Raw genomic sequence first — 17031 nt, 5'->3', positions numbered from 1 at the left:
TGATTTTCATTCATCGTAGTAGACTCCTGAGTGACTTTTATCAAATTATTTCATTTTCTTATGCCTCAAATTATTCATCTCTAACAGTTAGGATAAAGATGTCTTTAATTACCCTTTTATAGGTTAAGGTAAAGATTTGCTGGAAGTCTGACTACACATTGCTTCATTAAGAAATGTTATTTTTTCAAAGGCTTTTTTTCCCCAAAAATAAGCACTGAAAGCATGTAAAAAATGTCACTTCCTGTCAAGAAACAGAAAAAGTTGTTTCAGAAATATTCAAGACTTCTACAGTGCTGTAGTTCTTGTAAGGATCAGGCTGCAAGTTCTTTTCAGGACCAAGGTTTTGTGCAGTGCAGGAAAAGTAACAGGAGGTTCCCTCATTTCTTCAAGGTTATAAGTCTTGTTTTATTTTTGAAATTAAAGATGATGTCTGTAGGGGTAATTAAGTGCCACAGTAGGATGTGCTCAGGGATGAAGGTGGCTGTCCCAGGGTACTCAGAGATCAAGCAGCAAAGCTAATTGCCTTCATCAGTGAGTGCAATTTGACATCTCCAGTCTCCAGACTGAGCCCACCATCTCCAGAGAGCCCACCTGTGGTCTAAAGGTCAGCAGTTTAGCAAGGTATCACGATGTAGAGCAAACAACGTTTTCATTGTGCTGCTCTGTAACTCCCATGTCGTTGCTGCTGGGGCACCTTGCACCATTCTGGTCAATGTATCTCAGCTCATGCAGCAGGGGTTCAGAGTGACGGTGGGCATGCAAATGTGAGGAGTGAGGAAGGTTAGCAAGGGCACAAGCAGGTAGGGACAGGTGAAAGGCAAGTAAATTAAGGAATGGCAGAGAGAAGGTGGAAAGGGAACAGGAAGCCTATGCAAGAAAAGAATTCAGGTTGTTGTTCTCCTAATTAGGATGTGGAGCTCACTGCCACAAGAGCTCAGTGAGTCATTCACAAGATAATAGAGTTGTTGTAGGTGGCAGATTTTGGAAGAGATACAAAACCTGTTTCAGACCACAATCCAATTCTAGTTTGCTAAAGGGCTGCACCTAACACAGCTGCAGGTTGCTCCAGGTCCACACACCAAAACCATAGCTACTTCATCTAGGACATGACCCTAAACCAGAAACTTGGCTGGACTGATCCAGCCAGATCGCTTGCAGAGGATGTAGTAATAGCATTTTAGGCAGCCAGGGTAAAATTTGGGTGAGTAACAGAACCAGCTTTTATCATTATTTGCAATGAAGCCCAGGTGACTCATCTACCCTCAAAAATTTATTTCCATGGTACTCTCAGTGTCATTTTTGACTGTGAAAGGTTCAAGTGAATCATTTATGAACATATTTTAGCAGCTCAGCCAAGGGATGTTCCTCTAAGCCAGGTTTCTTGATGAGACAAAAATGGAAAATGAAAAACTGCATTCTGATCAAACTAAAGCTTTATCCAAAATTTCACCTGAGCCCAGAAAAATTTAGTTCAAAGTTCTCCTCTGGACTGAAGCCAGTGATTCAAACCTAATGCCTCTGCCTGTCAGAAAGGATAACATATAATTACCTACCTCACCAGGGCATCGCAAAAATTAGTTACCATTTGCATAGAGTAGTTGAATAATTTAGAAGTCTCTATCTCTGCTTTTGTGAAAGAATGTCTTTCTAAAGCGAAATAAAGTATTAGTAATTTCACAGTGGTAGTAGGGGAGAAGCCAGTCTCCAGAGCACAGCTTGAATAATGCAATGATGCTGAAAAGAAGGAAGGTGCTGGGGAATAGATGGGACACATCATGCGGGAGGGCTGGGCAGCCTGCTCCTCCAGCAGGCATCCTTTCGTGGGATGTGGGACCACCTGTTTGTGGTTCAAATGCAAGGTGGATTCCATCCAGTGAAGATGCACTACACAGCATTTGATAAGACAGAGCTAGTAATTAAAGAAAACCTCAGGATTTTTTTTTTTCCAGATGAAGTGTCCTTCACTTTCCCTCATCACAGCTTCCCCTCGGACTCTGGATATTCATGTCTATCCTATGACAACCCTCCTTTGCCTTTGCAGGACTCAAGGAATGTACTGTGCAGTAACTGCAGTGAGAAGATGTGCATCCACCAGGAATCCTCACCACAGGATTTTGTGCTGCTTTTCTCTCACATGGCAAAACTGCAATGAGAAGAAAGCTGTAATTTGGCTTTGGTATTTAGATTGAACTTATCAAAACAGTTCATTTGCATTTGCAACTCTCACCCTTGATTGCATCTGGCATTTTAAGTCCATTATGCTTGAAAATTCTTTCCTGTTGTTTGCAAGATAGGAGAAATAAGGTGTACTGAGCTCCCAAAAATTTCAAGGAAAAGGACCTGAAGGAAGACCTGAAAGGATCTGTCCACATACTTTTGCCATTAGTTTGCTCTTCCATCAGCTTTATTGGATGTAACACATCAAGACTGAGCATAGCTATGCAACAGAGACCTGCTCCAACTGCTTTTTAATTGCTCTGCTGCAGTGTCAGCAACTGTGTTCAGGTCCCTATGCTGTACGCACATGTATACCAAGGGCACCATTTCTGTCTTCAGTCCTTCATGAGAAGGACTTTCTTGTTTGGGTGTATCCTGGATGTGCAGTGTCAAGAAAGACTAACTGGAGTTTTTGTTTTGTTTTGTTTTGTTTTGTTTAGTTTCCTTGAATCATGTAATTTTAATGAGAGAACTCAGAAATAAAATCATAAAGCACCTATGTTATGAATTGAATTATCTAAAGCTCTGGTATCCATGTTTCTTCCATCTTTAAAGAAAGTGGTCCATCATCTACACAGGGTGTTGTTACCACTTGTTTTGTCCAGGGAAGACATTACACAGGGTTGCAAGAGAAAACAGAATGATAGCCAGAATCCTAGCAATCTTAGTGTAGTTTTTATTTATTTATCTATTTACTTTTTATTAACTAAGTGTTCATCATCTACCTAAACACCCTTAAATCTCTAAGTAAAGTGTGGAGGAATGGAAGAGGAGATCAGAATAGGAATACCCTGAACACGGGGTGTTGAGGAGTCTTCCTTAGGTCTGATGATGCCTACTCAATCTCCTAGGCTTGCACTGTCCACTCAGGCATGGCCCTTCATGATTTGACCTGCAAAGCTGCTTGGGTCTGTAAAAGAGAAAAATTATAGTAAGTGTATATATATTTCTTTTTTACTTCCCAGGCAGGAGTCACAGTAGTTAGGGCTGGTCATAACAACATCATTTGTCTGTGTCACAACATCCTTCTGGCCAGAAGTTTCCTGACAGAGGCAGGCATATATCATCATATACCATAGCGTAGTGAAGCTTCCCCATACGAACAGCTTTATCTCATGCACACAGTCAGTGTGCTTGAACAGTTGTATTTGTGCTCTGGTGTCCATGCCAGGATTTCTGGAAGAAATTAAAAGGTGAATAAAACAGAAAAGCAAAAGAAGACATAAGGAAGAGAAAAAATGAGACATATGCTAACCCTGCCAACCACTGGGGAATGTTCTTTCCTATTTGCATAAGTATTAGTTTTATTATTTTAACTCATCTCTTCTCTCTCTCTCCTTAGCTTTGTTTGGGGTTATGATTAATTAACATAAAATACTACAGAATATGAATTGCAGCAGACTTCCACAGCTGGGGTGACCAAGACACACACAACTTCTCACCGTCTGTCACTGGCATTTCTGGGAAAAGATTCAGAAAGAATTTTAACCTACATAGCTTTCATGTATAGCAGGAACTAAAGAAAAATGGATTACACTAAAAGAAAAAGATGGTTTTCTCTACACACCCAGTCTTTCAACTGTTTGTTTCTGTTATTTATATAATGAAAGACAACAGTTCCAACAGAGAGGGCAATGTACTATGAATTTTCCACTTCTGCATATATACCCCCCATGGCAAATTTCTTAGCAATGACAAAGAGCTACTAAAAACCAGCAACTTTTTGTATAGATTTTTTTTTTGAAATTCAAAGTATCAGTTATAACTAAAATCCCTTTGAACTTTATTAAGAATTTCCAGCAACCATTTTTTCTTCAGTTTCCTTCTTATATCAGCCCAGAGGAATAAATTAGAAGCAGCTACCTTACACATGTAAATGTCCATGAGCATTCACACGAGAGCCCTGGCTCTGCAGGAATATAAACAATGGACAATGCTGTTGCAAAGAGATCTGTACGAGTGCCTTTCAAAAACCAACAGCAGCTGAATGTGTTCTCACTAATAAGTATTTGAAACAAAATTACAGAACTTGGAGGTCTTTTCTTGTGAACCTCTGTTGGTTACACAGAGATACCTGTGGCTGGTGAAAATCAATGTGGAAGCCCTAAATGTTTCATGTCATGCCAGGTCCCTTTATTCTCCTTTTTATTTCTGATAGAAGATGTTCCTTATTTATTTATTTATTATTTAGTTTTCCCCTTTCCAAGCCATTTCCTCCCTATTCTTTCCACCTTTCTATCTGCAAGTGAGAAATGCACTCATTTAAAGCTATCAGATCTACATTTCTACATTAAAAGTGTATTAAAAAATGCACACCGGAATTATTGTGTGCATAATGCAGTTCCCATTACATTATAAAGTATCAGCAACGAGAAATGTTGTCATCAATGCTGTCTTATATTCATTAAGGAAATACTGCTGGAGAGGGTGCTGAGATTTTCTTCATTTTTCTATTACATGATCCATCGGACTTTATTTTCTTTTGATTATGGAAACAACTGAACATTACACCTATAAGTTCTAGTTGCTTGCTTCATCATTTACTTTTAATAGGTTTCAGTAGCAAAGAGAAAATTAAACCAGTGAAATCATGTAACAGAAAATGAGGAATATCTGATGGTGTGCATATAGCAAGTACTGAGGGAGGGTAAATCATTTTAAGCTATGCCTATAGGGCACTTTCACCATTTTAGTTCCTGGGCATACAGGTTACTACTTACATTTAATGGACACGTTTCACACAAAATCCAGCTACTACCAAAATTGAACAGGGATTGGTTTTGCCTTCTAGTTAACAAATGACAACAGATGCAGTCTTCAACATTTAATCATAGAATTATGCAATCATAGAACTACAGAACAGCCCAAGTTGGAAGGGACCCACAAGGATCATCAAGGCCAACTCCTGGCTCCACACAGGGCCACCCACAAACCAAACCCTATGTCTGAGACCATTGCTCAAATACTTCTTGAGCTCTGGCAGGCTCGGTGCCATGACCACTGCCCTGGGGAGCCTGTCCCAGTGCCCGACCACCCTCTGGGTGCAGAACCTTTCCCTAACCCCCAGCCTGACCCTCCCCTGTCCCAGCCCCATGCCGTTCCCTCGGGTCCTGTCGCTGTCCCCAGAGAGCAGAGCTCAGCGCCTGCCCCTCCGCTCCCCTCGTGAGGGAGCTGCAGGCCGCCATGAGGCCTCCCCTCAGCCTGCTCTGCTCTGGGCTGAGCAAACCGAGGGACCTCAGCTGCTCCTCATACATCTTGCCCTCTAGACCCTTCACCATCTTTGTAGCCCTCCTTTGGACACTGTCTAATAACTCTATGTCCTTTTTATACTGTGGCACCCAAAACTGCACATAGTACTCAAGGTGAGGCCGCACCAGCAGAGAGTAGAGTTTAAACTTCAAAACCAAATCAAACCAAACCAAAAACCTAAAAGAGAACAATTCCTGCTCCTCTCTGGGGTTTTCTTTGTTAAGGCAAGGATGTAAGAAGCCTTCCCTCACAACAGTGCTCTAGACAGCAGATGGAGCTTCTGCCCTGTAGCCTTTGGTCAGTGGCTGAGGAACTGGCAAACTCGAAGCAGCAGGATGCAAAACTGGCTGATTGTAGGTGGCTTTCTGCTTCTTAGTCAGGCTAGAATAGATGCTATTAACTAAGCAATATGGGAAGGATAGGCACACTGGTTTCTCTTTTAAGGGAGAGGTTCCTGTAAATTAGGTGCTGCAAAGGTCACATTCAGCTTTTGTCCTGTTCCTAGTAGCCTCCGGAGTCACACTGGCAGCACAAAACTACCTTAAAAGTGCTTCCAAGTGAAATGTAGGTGGCTTGGGAGTAGTTGCAGCAACATAAAGAAACCTAACTCTAAATGAAAGCCAGGCACAAGAAGACGTCCATGCAAAAGCTCTGCAGGTAGTGAAAGGGTTCTTTCTTTGCACCGCAGCAGCTGGAGATGAACTACCACCGCTCGGTTGCTTCCAGGGCTAAGAGAGCCTCGTTAATCTGAGCTGCCCTCCATCCACATCCCAGATGAAGGTATTGTGCTGTAAGAAATTGCGATGTTCTGTAGGGGAGAAAATAATTCAGCCACAGATTGACCTGTCTCTGTAACAGGAACTACATTCTGAATTTTCCCTCTAAAACTGTCAGTGTTTTAAGATTTACCCAGAATCATTAAATGAGCGTCTTTTGGGCTTGTAGCTAGGAGGAAGAGGATCCTACCTACTTTGTGCAAAGGGCATGCTAGGCTTTTTGTTGCTGGCAAATGTCTTGCAAAAGAGAGGGACACATTGTCAAAGTGACAGAGCTGAAGCCAGTCCCTGGTGCAGAAAAACATGCCATAAACTAACTCCCATTAGTTCCCCTCTTCAGAAGATGGCAAACAGGAGTTTGTGTTAAAGCAGCTTGCTACCGTAAATTTTGGATTGCCAATCTCCCTTTCAAGCCTCTCTGGGAAAAGAAGCTGCATTTTCAGCGCTGCTGACTAAGAGACAGGAAGAACAGCTCACGAATAAGCAGCCTCATGCTGCTGCCAACATTTTTGGCCATCCCACTGGCGTAAGGAAGATTGCTCTGAAACCCCACAGAGACCTTGCTCATCAGCAGAGTGTGACCAGGGTGACTGAGACATCTGAATGCCTCACTGCAACCTGGCCTTGGAGAATCGTAATGTTTTGAGATCAAGGAGATGCAGTGCATGTGTTGTGGGATTTCCTGCCCTGCCCTCAGATGTCCCAGGAGCTCCCTCCCTCTGTCAGGAACATTTCTCCGGGAGGTGTTCAGGGACCATCTATTCAGACAGCTTCTTTACGACACTGCCACACTTTGTAGTTTGGGAGAGATCACGTCATTTGTTTATTTTCCCACTAGAGAATTATTCATGCAGATTATTGTGCCCATGTAAGAAAAGAAAGCACACAGTTCAGACTGCATGTGCACCCTTTCCTCTGCAGTTGGTGTGCACAAATGAAATTTATACACAAAAAGGCACCACTGTTTCTTTTAATCACACATGACCACAAGCTGCTTCCCAAATGCTGACTTTAAAAGCAGCTTGTGAACGTGGAAAAATATACAGTAAACAGCACAGGCAGATTTACTGGGAAGGCAGCAGCTGTCTAGAGGAGTCTCCTGTCATCACTCCAGGGCAGGGAGAGACTTCCCTAGCATCTAACAGAGAAAAAGACTTCACCACATTCTCCTCTTTTCTGCCTTCCTCCCTTCTTGCAGCTGCATCAGCATCCTACCTCCCACTCTGTTGCTATGTGAGCTGCAGTCAGAGGTTATCTGTGTGGTAATACTCAGCTAGTTATGGATAGCAGCACTACTTTTATAGCGTAACACGGCATAAATGAGCAAAATAAATTGATGATGAACATATGTTGCTGCAGGACTGCAGGGTCCATCCCAGAGCAGCATAACACTGTTGCTTGTCCAGATGGCTTGTGCCACGTCTAATTGCCTTCCCCAGACATGCGTTGCTGGCCAGACTTCACTGGCAGCATGAGCACATCCATCCACTTGGCCTACAAGAACATGCGTGTCCATGTGTCCCTACCCTAGGCTTTTGGTTTCCTACATAGTTACAAGACCCTGGGATGCTCTTCTTATACCCTGTCCCCTATCCTGGTACAACAGTCATTCCTACTGACCCCTGTGCTGTAGGGCCAGTGACTGTATTGTATAATACTTGAGAATTAGGGCTCTGGCTGCAGTCTCTGGAGATGCAGGTGGCTGTGATTTAAGGGCTTATTGCCCGATGTCAACTACCTCTACCAGACACTGCTGTCCCAATGGCAGAGGCAGCATATCCTTTCCAGGGCCCTGCAGTTCGAAACTGCAAACTGACATAAGCCGCTGCTGATTTTTTCAGCTTGCTTGCAGATTTCGAGCAACAAACAGCAGTGGGTGAGGAGCAGAGGCACTGCCCGATCTGCTGCCTTTGCCGGCATGCAGTAGCTCTTGGCAGATGGCTGGGCATGGCACCACCTTAAGCTCCCCTTCAGCATCAATCCCAGCCCCATCATTAGCAGCAGATGCACAATGAAATCATGGAAGTTCTTTTGTTAAAAACTGACAAAGCTAAGTGTGCGATGTAGAGAACTGAAGCATCCAGCGTTTGATTTTAGACCTCAGGCTTTCTGTGTGACCTACAAAGGTGTGTTGGCTCAGGCCACATGGATGGCCTGATGTTTTCTCTTCTGAATTCTGAAAGACCAGCAGATTCCTAGAAATTACTGCTGTGCATGTTTCATTTTGTTTCTACATGCCCTGTTGATCTTTCAGTTTTGCTTATGTCTGTCCATTTGCATTCCTTCATCCAGATTTTTTCCACACAGTTTCTTATATATGTTCATGTCAAATATAGCATAATAGAGCTTGATTGATCCACAGTCAACTATTCATAATAAAAATCACATAATATTGTCTGACATGTTATAAGTCACAGATAGCAAAGAATAATTTACTGCTTTCTATCTCTCTCAGAGCAAGAAATTTAAGGATACTTTGGCAGTCCTGCTGTAAGGCTGTGTGTCACTTCAGAGACCTTCAGAGGCCACTGAGTTACAAATAGTTGTTAATTTGTGAGACTTGAACAGGCTTTATGTAGCAGTTTATCACATAGTGTTACTGCAGTCAGCAGTAATTTTGCCTATAAACAGGTGCTGCTTCCCATTCTTGAGGGATTTCTTTGGTGGGAGGAAAAATGTTTAAAATAGATACTCTTAATTTTGCAATTATTTCAGAAATCAAGTTAAAATGCAGTTTTAAGGGTAAATTTTTACTGGCAACAGATTTTGCATTAAGGTGTCTCTTTCTTTCTGCATAGATTGCTTTTGAACTGTGGGGTATGGCATTGTTTCCTGAGGTAACTGAGATTCGGGAATTGAACTCCTTGCTGTGTAAGTTTCCAAATCCTCCTCTCCATTTCCCCTTCCTACTTACACTGCAGGCTGTCTCTTTCAGCAGGTTACAATCTAATAATCAGATAATACACCTCAGTGGTGCAAAGCCTCAGCACCACAAAATTCAGATACAACCCTGATGGTGTGAAGAATTGTTAATTCCTTTTCAAAAGAAGTTAGACTTTACCCCAAATAAAGCATACTGAGCTTGTAAATACATTCTAAAAGAAATAAACCTTTGTGCCCCAGGAGTGGTATATTACTTAAAAGCTGTCGTTATCTAGGAAGACAAGGGAGTTACATCTTTCCCACTGCACAAAGACCACAAAGGCTTCTCTGTGAGATGCTTTCTACAATGCTTTTCTGTGGGGCATCGGTAGACCTCTTCCACACATTCCCTCTGGAGTGCCACTCTTGTAGTTTCCAGGATAGGTGTTGAGCTGGCCTCAGGCTTCAAAAAGTAACCTTGCGAAGTGCAACACAGTGAGGTGAAGTTGGAAGGAATCTTGTCTTCCGTACATTGCTCAGCAAGAGCAGTACTGTGAGAGCAAAAAGCCAGACAGCAGTCATTATGGCTGAGCATTATTCAAAGAGTGAAGTAAAGCTGGAGAGATAGCCAAGAAGTGAAGTCACGCTGTGCGGCACAAGGTCACCTTCTAACCAGAGCCTTATATGACACAGTTGCCAGTATGTCCCATCCAGGTGAGGTACTTCTCCACTTAGCCATCACATCAAAGGCGTTTTTTCTCGAGTCCCATGCAGGTTAGGTGTTAAAAAGCCTTTTACATGGAATGAGCTCATCTAAGCTGGTCCTTGACTGCTAACATGACAGAGCTTTTCAAAGAAATATTTCTAGCATTTCTGTCTTTTGGAAATGGCTAAGCTGCATCAGCTAAAATTGTGTCCCTCCTTTCTCCACACAACTAAATATAAACAAGATAGTCTCAGGCATTCTCACTGCATGGGGAAAACAAAAACAAACCAAAACAAAAAATCCCACATGCCTGTATTTACTGTCTGAAAGGGCTGAAATCACTTTTTTATGAACACTGTCAAGAACCTAACCATGCTATGAACCTCCCCTGATGATAAATGCTAAATAAAAAGTCTTTCAAGCAAGAATGGTCTATGAACTTGTCTCCCCTGCAATTAGGATGAAGATTCAACATAGTAAGGTATTTTGCCCCATTATTTCTCCTTTTCCTCTCTGCTTAGGTCTACTTGTGGTTTAGATCGAGAGCAGCGTGGGGTTAGTGGTACACTGGCCAAAGCTGTCCCTGTATTTCAGGCAATACCGTCTGTGCCCCCTCTTCATCTCCATTAACAGCTTTTGGCTCTGGCTCATGGCTGAGCAGAAAGGGCCTCACCAGAACTGATGCATCACTCCTGCTGCTCTCTGCAGCACCGTGCTGGAACCTGCTACATCTACTCACCTAAAGAGTCAGCTTGGTGTCACCTTCCACCCAGGTCCTTCCAAGACCACAGGTCCTCACTGAAGACCAGAACCAGCAATAATCCAGGATTTTATTCCCACTTACAATTAGTTAAGCTACCAAACCAATTCTGATTTCACAAGTCCTTCTGAACCCCCCCCCAACATAGTAAGCAAGAAAGCTTTTTTTTTTTTTTTTTAATAAATTTGCCGTAGTTGTGCTGTTCAATGCTCACCAGCTGTTGGAGGCAGAGAAATCTGTAAATCTGTATGCCTGTAGCTTCAGGCCACATGGCTTAGCTCAGCAGTCAGTTTTCCAAACCACAATTATAACAATTACTAACTACTCATTGCTACTATCTGTCACCAGACATTAATTTGGGGGCAGAGCTTGTACATTAGTGTTTCTTGGAGGATGCTAATGATGTAATAGTAAGGGAGGGGAACCTTTTCATGCCACAGTAAATGTAGAAAGGGAGAGAAATTAAAATAAAATGTCATAAACCAATAAAAAAATCAAACAAACCAATACAATCAAGTGGAACAAAAATCACTTTAAGTGGCTTTGTATTTGCATTCACCATTAAGAGCTCATTTATGTGATTATTGTTTGTAATATTTTATTGAGTGTTTTGCAAGGGAAAAGCTACTGATTTTTGTTGCTTAAAAAGAAGAGAATAAAACAATAAAAATATGAATGTTCCTGTAAACAGAAAGGAGTGGGAAGCTTCCAGAAATATTTCACAATTCTGAAGGCTGGGGCCTTCAGAATTTATTTACCAGTAATTGGTCAGAAGCTAAAACTCACTCTGCTCATCCATGAGAAGGAATTAGTTTACAAAAAAAAAAATCTCCTTTGCCTCAGAGATATATTCTCTATTATATAAGCATCTGTAGATACGAGAAGTGGGCAAGATTTTGGGAAGCACTGGGTTCCTAAAGAAACTGATTATGCATCTAGGAGGTCTTTTTTTCATATCTGAATAGTTTGTAAACTATTTCTGTGGGTTTCAGCTTACTGTGATACCTCTGCAGTCCTCACCAGGCATGTATTTGAGTCCCAAATGTCCTGAAAAAGAGACTCTAGCCATCTTTCCCAATCTGTGACACTGCATGTTTTATAATTTATCTGCATTTTGGAAGTCCTTAGCATACATTTTAAGTAACCTTATTTCCCCAGAACAGACTCCAGGGATGAGATAAGTACAGAGAAATTGTACTAGATCCAGGGCAGATCTGCCTCAGACCATACTGGTCACCTTTCACAGTGACAAATGGTGCCAGTTTGAGGTTTCAGGCTCCTGAAATACAGGGAGGTTTTGTCCAAACAGTATGCAGTTCTTGCCACACGCTTGCAGGAAGTCAGCACGTATTTTACTATTTTGAAACAACATTGGTAAACTAGGCCTAGATCAAACATTTGTACTCTTCCAGCAAGTCACAGTGCAGGTCAATCTGTCAGTCATGCCCTCCTTCCCCGATTTATTATACCTTTTGATCGCCAGATATGAGTGAATTGAAAACAGAGGCTCCTTAAATGGTTTTATTGCTCTTCTTGTAAGTAATCAATTACTCCTAAATTGCTTAATGAAGATACAATTTTTATGTCTCTTTTACAGTCTCTTGCAGCTCTGTCCAACTGTTCAAAATATACAGCTTCCTTATAAATCCCTCTCCTCCTACCCTTGCAAGCAGCACAAAATGATCTTCAGCCAGCAGCTGAGATTGCTTCCAGCATGGAGTAATCTTGATACAGCAGCGGGCTTTGATCATCAGCTCTGATCCAGGCACTCCTAGCATGTGTGCATGGGAATTGCTGCATTTCAGATGATGAGCCCCATTAGTGTCAACATGCTCAGCAGCCCCTGATTGCAACAGGGACAGTAATGCTGTGACAGCAAGAAGACATTGATATTTTGGTTAGGCATGAACGGAACATGCTTGCTGGAAGATAATTGGTGAAATAGTCATAAACCAGCATGCTATCCGTAATGGGCAGATGAAAAACTGAAGTTTATACTGTTAGGATATGACCCCCCCGCGAAAAAGGTCACAGCTCAAATGGCCCAATTCTGCCAAGTACCTTCGAAGTCACGGTCACCTCATATTGATATTAAGGGTGCCATTTCTATGTCAGTTTAAGCTGATTGAAAATTGTACTGCTGCTGAATTAGATGTGTTCCTCTTCTGACTTGTGGTTTCAGGTCCCTGTGCCTGCCTTACTGTAACACAAACAGAAAGGCAGGAAAACGCAAACGGGACCACAGGAGCATTTGGCACAGAGCTACCGCCAGGCTGCCTGCTGAGGGGGCAGCCTGGAAGGACAGAAGTCCTCCTCCTTCTGTGGTCCAGGAACAGATCACATACACAGAGAAGAATCTTGCTGGAAGCTTTTGAGCTGGTAATAACACAAAGTGGGGGACGCACTGAGGGAGCAGCACAAATCTCCTTTGAGCGGTGAGCACTTCTGTGTTTCCTAGAGGACTCTGGATGGGCAGAAGTGGTCTTAGCAAAACAGCAGAGATGCAAGAGCAGCAGGTGGGTGCTGAACTTGACTGCTGGAAATAAATGAGAGCTGGCTGAACTGGATGGCAGAAACTCAGCCATCTCGTGAGTTTCCCTGTGAAAATTTCAACATGGGAAAATCCAGGATACAATTAGGAAGTGTGATGCTAAATTATTGTAAAATAGAAATTAAGCTATCTCCTTCCTAAGTGCTGACCCAGGAACATGTCCAGTTACTGCCCTCCTTCTATTGCAAAACGTCAGGCCAGAGCCGTATCTCCCCAGTTCATCTGTGCCATGCTTTCTGCTTTCCCTGCCTCGTGTCCCTGCCTAGCACTCACACCCAGAGGATGAAGCACTTGGGGGAGCTTAATCCTGGCAAAGGGTCATGCAGAGCAAGCACGCTACCATGAGTTACTGCTTCACAAGGGACCGAGTTAACAGGTTCAAGTGGCCTGCAGCACTGTCCTCTTCTCCTGGAGTGCATCTGGGTGAGGTGATTTAGGAGCTGAGTGACCTTTCTGTCAGCTCAGAGCAACAGGCAGTGCAGGGCAGTTTCATGGGATGATGTAACTTGGTGGGGTGAAGGCTCCTTGGGATAGGTGGGGTTTCATACAACCACAGGGACAGCTCGTGTCTGCCTTGGACTGGCTCTGGGACAAGTAAGTTCCACAGAAACAGCTTAGGGGCCTCAGTGTCAACGACACCAAGTTCAGACTTGTTACTGGCAGCACATCCAAGCCTTAGGAGAAGACAGCCCCTTCTGCCCTCTCCTCTTGATGAAAAGACTTGGTATTTAAGACACCACCACCAGTGCTTGGACTTTCTCCTTTACAAAATAATAATAAAAAAGACACCCAATATCCATAGTCTAGAAGATTTTCATAGAGACTGAAACAGCAACTCAGATGCTCAATGTACATCGACGTATGTTGTAGGAGTCATTGAGCTTTCTGGTACCTGGTCTGCTCTGCTGCTGCGTGGACTTCATGAGCTCGCTAAGCCTGCTTGCAATACATCTTCAACTAGAAACGAGGAGAAACAGGAAAGCAGCTGCAGCTGCATGGAAAGGTTGAAAGCCACAGCTGCAATACACAGTCTCTGATGCTGTTTCTCAATCCAAGGCATTCATTATCTCATTCTGCACAACGACATTTTTCCTATTCCTACCTGCTGCTGCAACCACCGCCTCGTTCATCATCCAATTACTGAACAGTCTTTAGGAAAGGATATTTGTGAGATAATCCATCTTTCTTCATACACATAATAAAAAGTAAATTAATACCTACATTAATAAAGTGGCTACAGTATTTTAAATCCCTTTTCTTATTGTTAGTGTAAATCATGAATCCTCCCTGCCCAAATTATACCACTGAGCATAATTCTTACTCAGAACTTATCCTGGTCTTTTTGTTTGTTTTTTGTTTTTGTTTTTAATATATAGCAACTTACTTTCTCTTTCTTCTAGCATGCCCTCAGCTATTCTACTGACTGAAGACACTAATTAGGAACAAAACATACATTTCAGATTTTGGAAGTCACATTGCTATTTCAAAATTTAAGCAAAGGGTTTATGAAGTTATCCATATCAAGACAGTGGTTTAGCACTACATATTTCTTCTCTAAAGATCATGCAATAATTTGTCATCAGCCTCCAGCCTTCCATACCAACAGCTGGAATTACTTTCAGTATTACTTCCTGGCTAGTGTTGTGAATGATGACTACAGAAATCCTGTGACATTCAGAACTTTGTCACAGTGAAAATTAATCTTCATTTTAGGAACATGGAAGCAAGCAAATGTGAATGTTAATGTAATTAAAAACCTGCCAGTTGGGAAATGCTGGGCATGAGGCTTGAACTTATGACTAACATCACTTTTTCACAGCTGTGATGCATGTATGTATAAAGAAGAGAGTTGCGCTGAATTCTAAAATATTTAACATTTGCAAATATGTATCATGCTCTCTTGGAGTGATTTGGTGTAATTCCAGACAAAGCTGCTAAAACCACTTCCATCTTGTACTTAGGATATTTTACTTGCCTTTGCTTCTACACAGTGCACGACTATCGGTCCAATGCTAGAGCTGAAGGCAAACCATAAAAATCTGGAAACGTAAACTGTTTTTCTCATCATTTTCACTTTGTAACTTAGCAGATTTCCCTTCTATGCCTGTGGCCAGCAGGCAAAACTAGTACAGTAAAAGAAAGCATTTCACACATATTTATCTGATTTTAATTATAAGAATTCTATTTCTGATAAAAATTCTTCTAGTATAAGGCTGTAATGACTAAACTTACTTAACTGGGCTAGTGAAATCCAGAGAACAATACAACTTCCATTTGTGCACCAATATTGCTTACGGGCACAAGGAAGTAGGATGTAGTTTTCTCACAGAATGTAAGATATTCAGACGGTGAAATACTTGCAGCATGCAGTGTCTGGGACCAAATTTCTTTCCAGGGTAAGGGTTTGAGAGCCAATTGTTGCATACCCAGCCTAACAAGCCCAGCCCTCGGAGTGGCATCTGCCTGGGAGAACCTGCCGTGTTAGCTCCTTTCCATTTTATTTCAGGTATAAATAAATTCATTGGCAGCTGAAGACATTCAACATTCAGTTTCCCTGGGAATGTCCATTAAATTCAAAACCAAACCATCTTCTCTTGACCGTCTTTCAAGGTCAAAGGCATGCTGTCCCTAGTGTCAAATATGTGGCTATATCCAATATTGCTTTTCTTTTCCCATAGACCACAGAGAGCAGGGTGGGTTAAAAACCAAAGTGGCAACTGCATATCTAGATGCTGAGGAGGGCCCCAGATATTCATCACGTCGAGGCTAGGAAGTGTTTCTCTGATACGCTTGCTTCCAGCTTTGATGACAGGAGAGAGAGGACCGAGGACTGCCCAACCAACCTCGCCGCATGTTCAGCTCACTCAACAGGCATTAACATATTGCAGTGGGATGTGCTAAAATGAAAACACCCTTCATCTCTTCTTTTAATGCAGTATGATGTGGGATCCCTCATTCTGCCTCTGTTCTTCCTTTTCCAGGAAAGTACAGGAATGGGCTTCACCAACTTGATGGCCTTGTGAGGCCGTTCGTCCCCTACTTAATGGATTTACCTTACCTGCAATGGGTTTCATCACATCTCCACCAAAGTGTTACATGAGTTGAGCTTGTTCATTTTTTCTTCAGTTCATTAACCCAATAATGAAGATGAAGCTCAAGTACAAGCACTGTTAGTGAGCTGGTCATGGCTAAAGTGGAACACCTATTAAAACCCCAACTAACCGCCGAAGGTAGGATTTCTAGTTACAGAACTATTAATTTAAGCATTTTGCCATGCTTCTAAGGTCCATTTTTTTTCATGTACATAATAAGAATGAATCTATTAATCTTCAATGTGCATATCTTCAGAAGGAAATGAACAGGAACATTTTAATTTTCAATCAGCATTTCTGGTGGCTGAACACAATTAAGTACCATCGTATAAAATATCTGTGATAGCTTAAGGGTGCAGAATGAAACTACATGAATAAATAAAAGAGTCAGTGAATGAATCATAGAAACTTACACCTAAACTGCAGAATTATTCTTTAAAAGAATAAATCAGGATTAACCTGAATACATGTACGTATTTGTGTTTACATACATATGGGCTCAACTTGCACTTCAAATTCCTTCAGAAACATCTTGTTCTCTTTGAGATGGAGGAACAAAAGCCCAGGACAGAAACAATGACAGATGAGAGAGATGTTGCTGATGGAGAGGAGCATCAGGAAGTGGATGACCGCTGCCTGGGTGGCGGGCAACAGCAGGACACCTCAGGAAAATCAGATCAAGATCGGATGGCATTCATCAAATCAACACATGGATCAAAGGCAAATGGCAAGGCTTGAAAATATTTCTGCACATAGACAGGGCCCACTGGAAAAAAAAATGCTGTAAGGGGCAGGAGAACAGAAGCAAAAAATAGATT

Source organism: Anser anser (assembly GCF_964211835.1).
Source record: "Anser anser genome assembly, chromosome: 2".
NCBI lineage: Eukaryota > Metazoa > Chordata > Aves > Anseriformes > Anatidae > Anser > Anser anser.
This window is presented reverse-complemented; position numbering follows the sequence as displayed.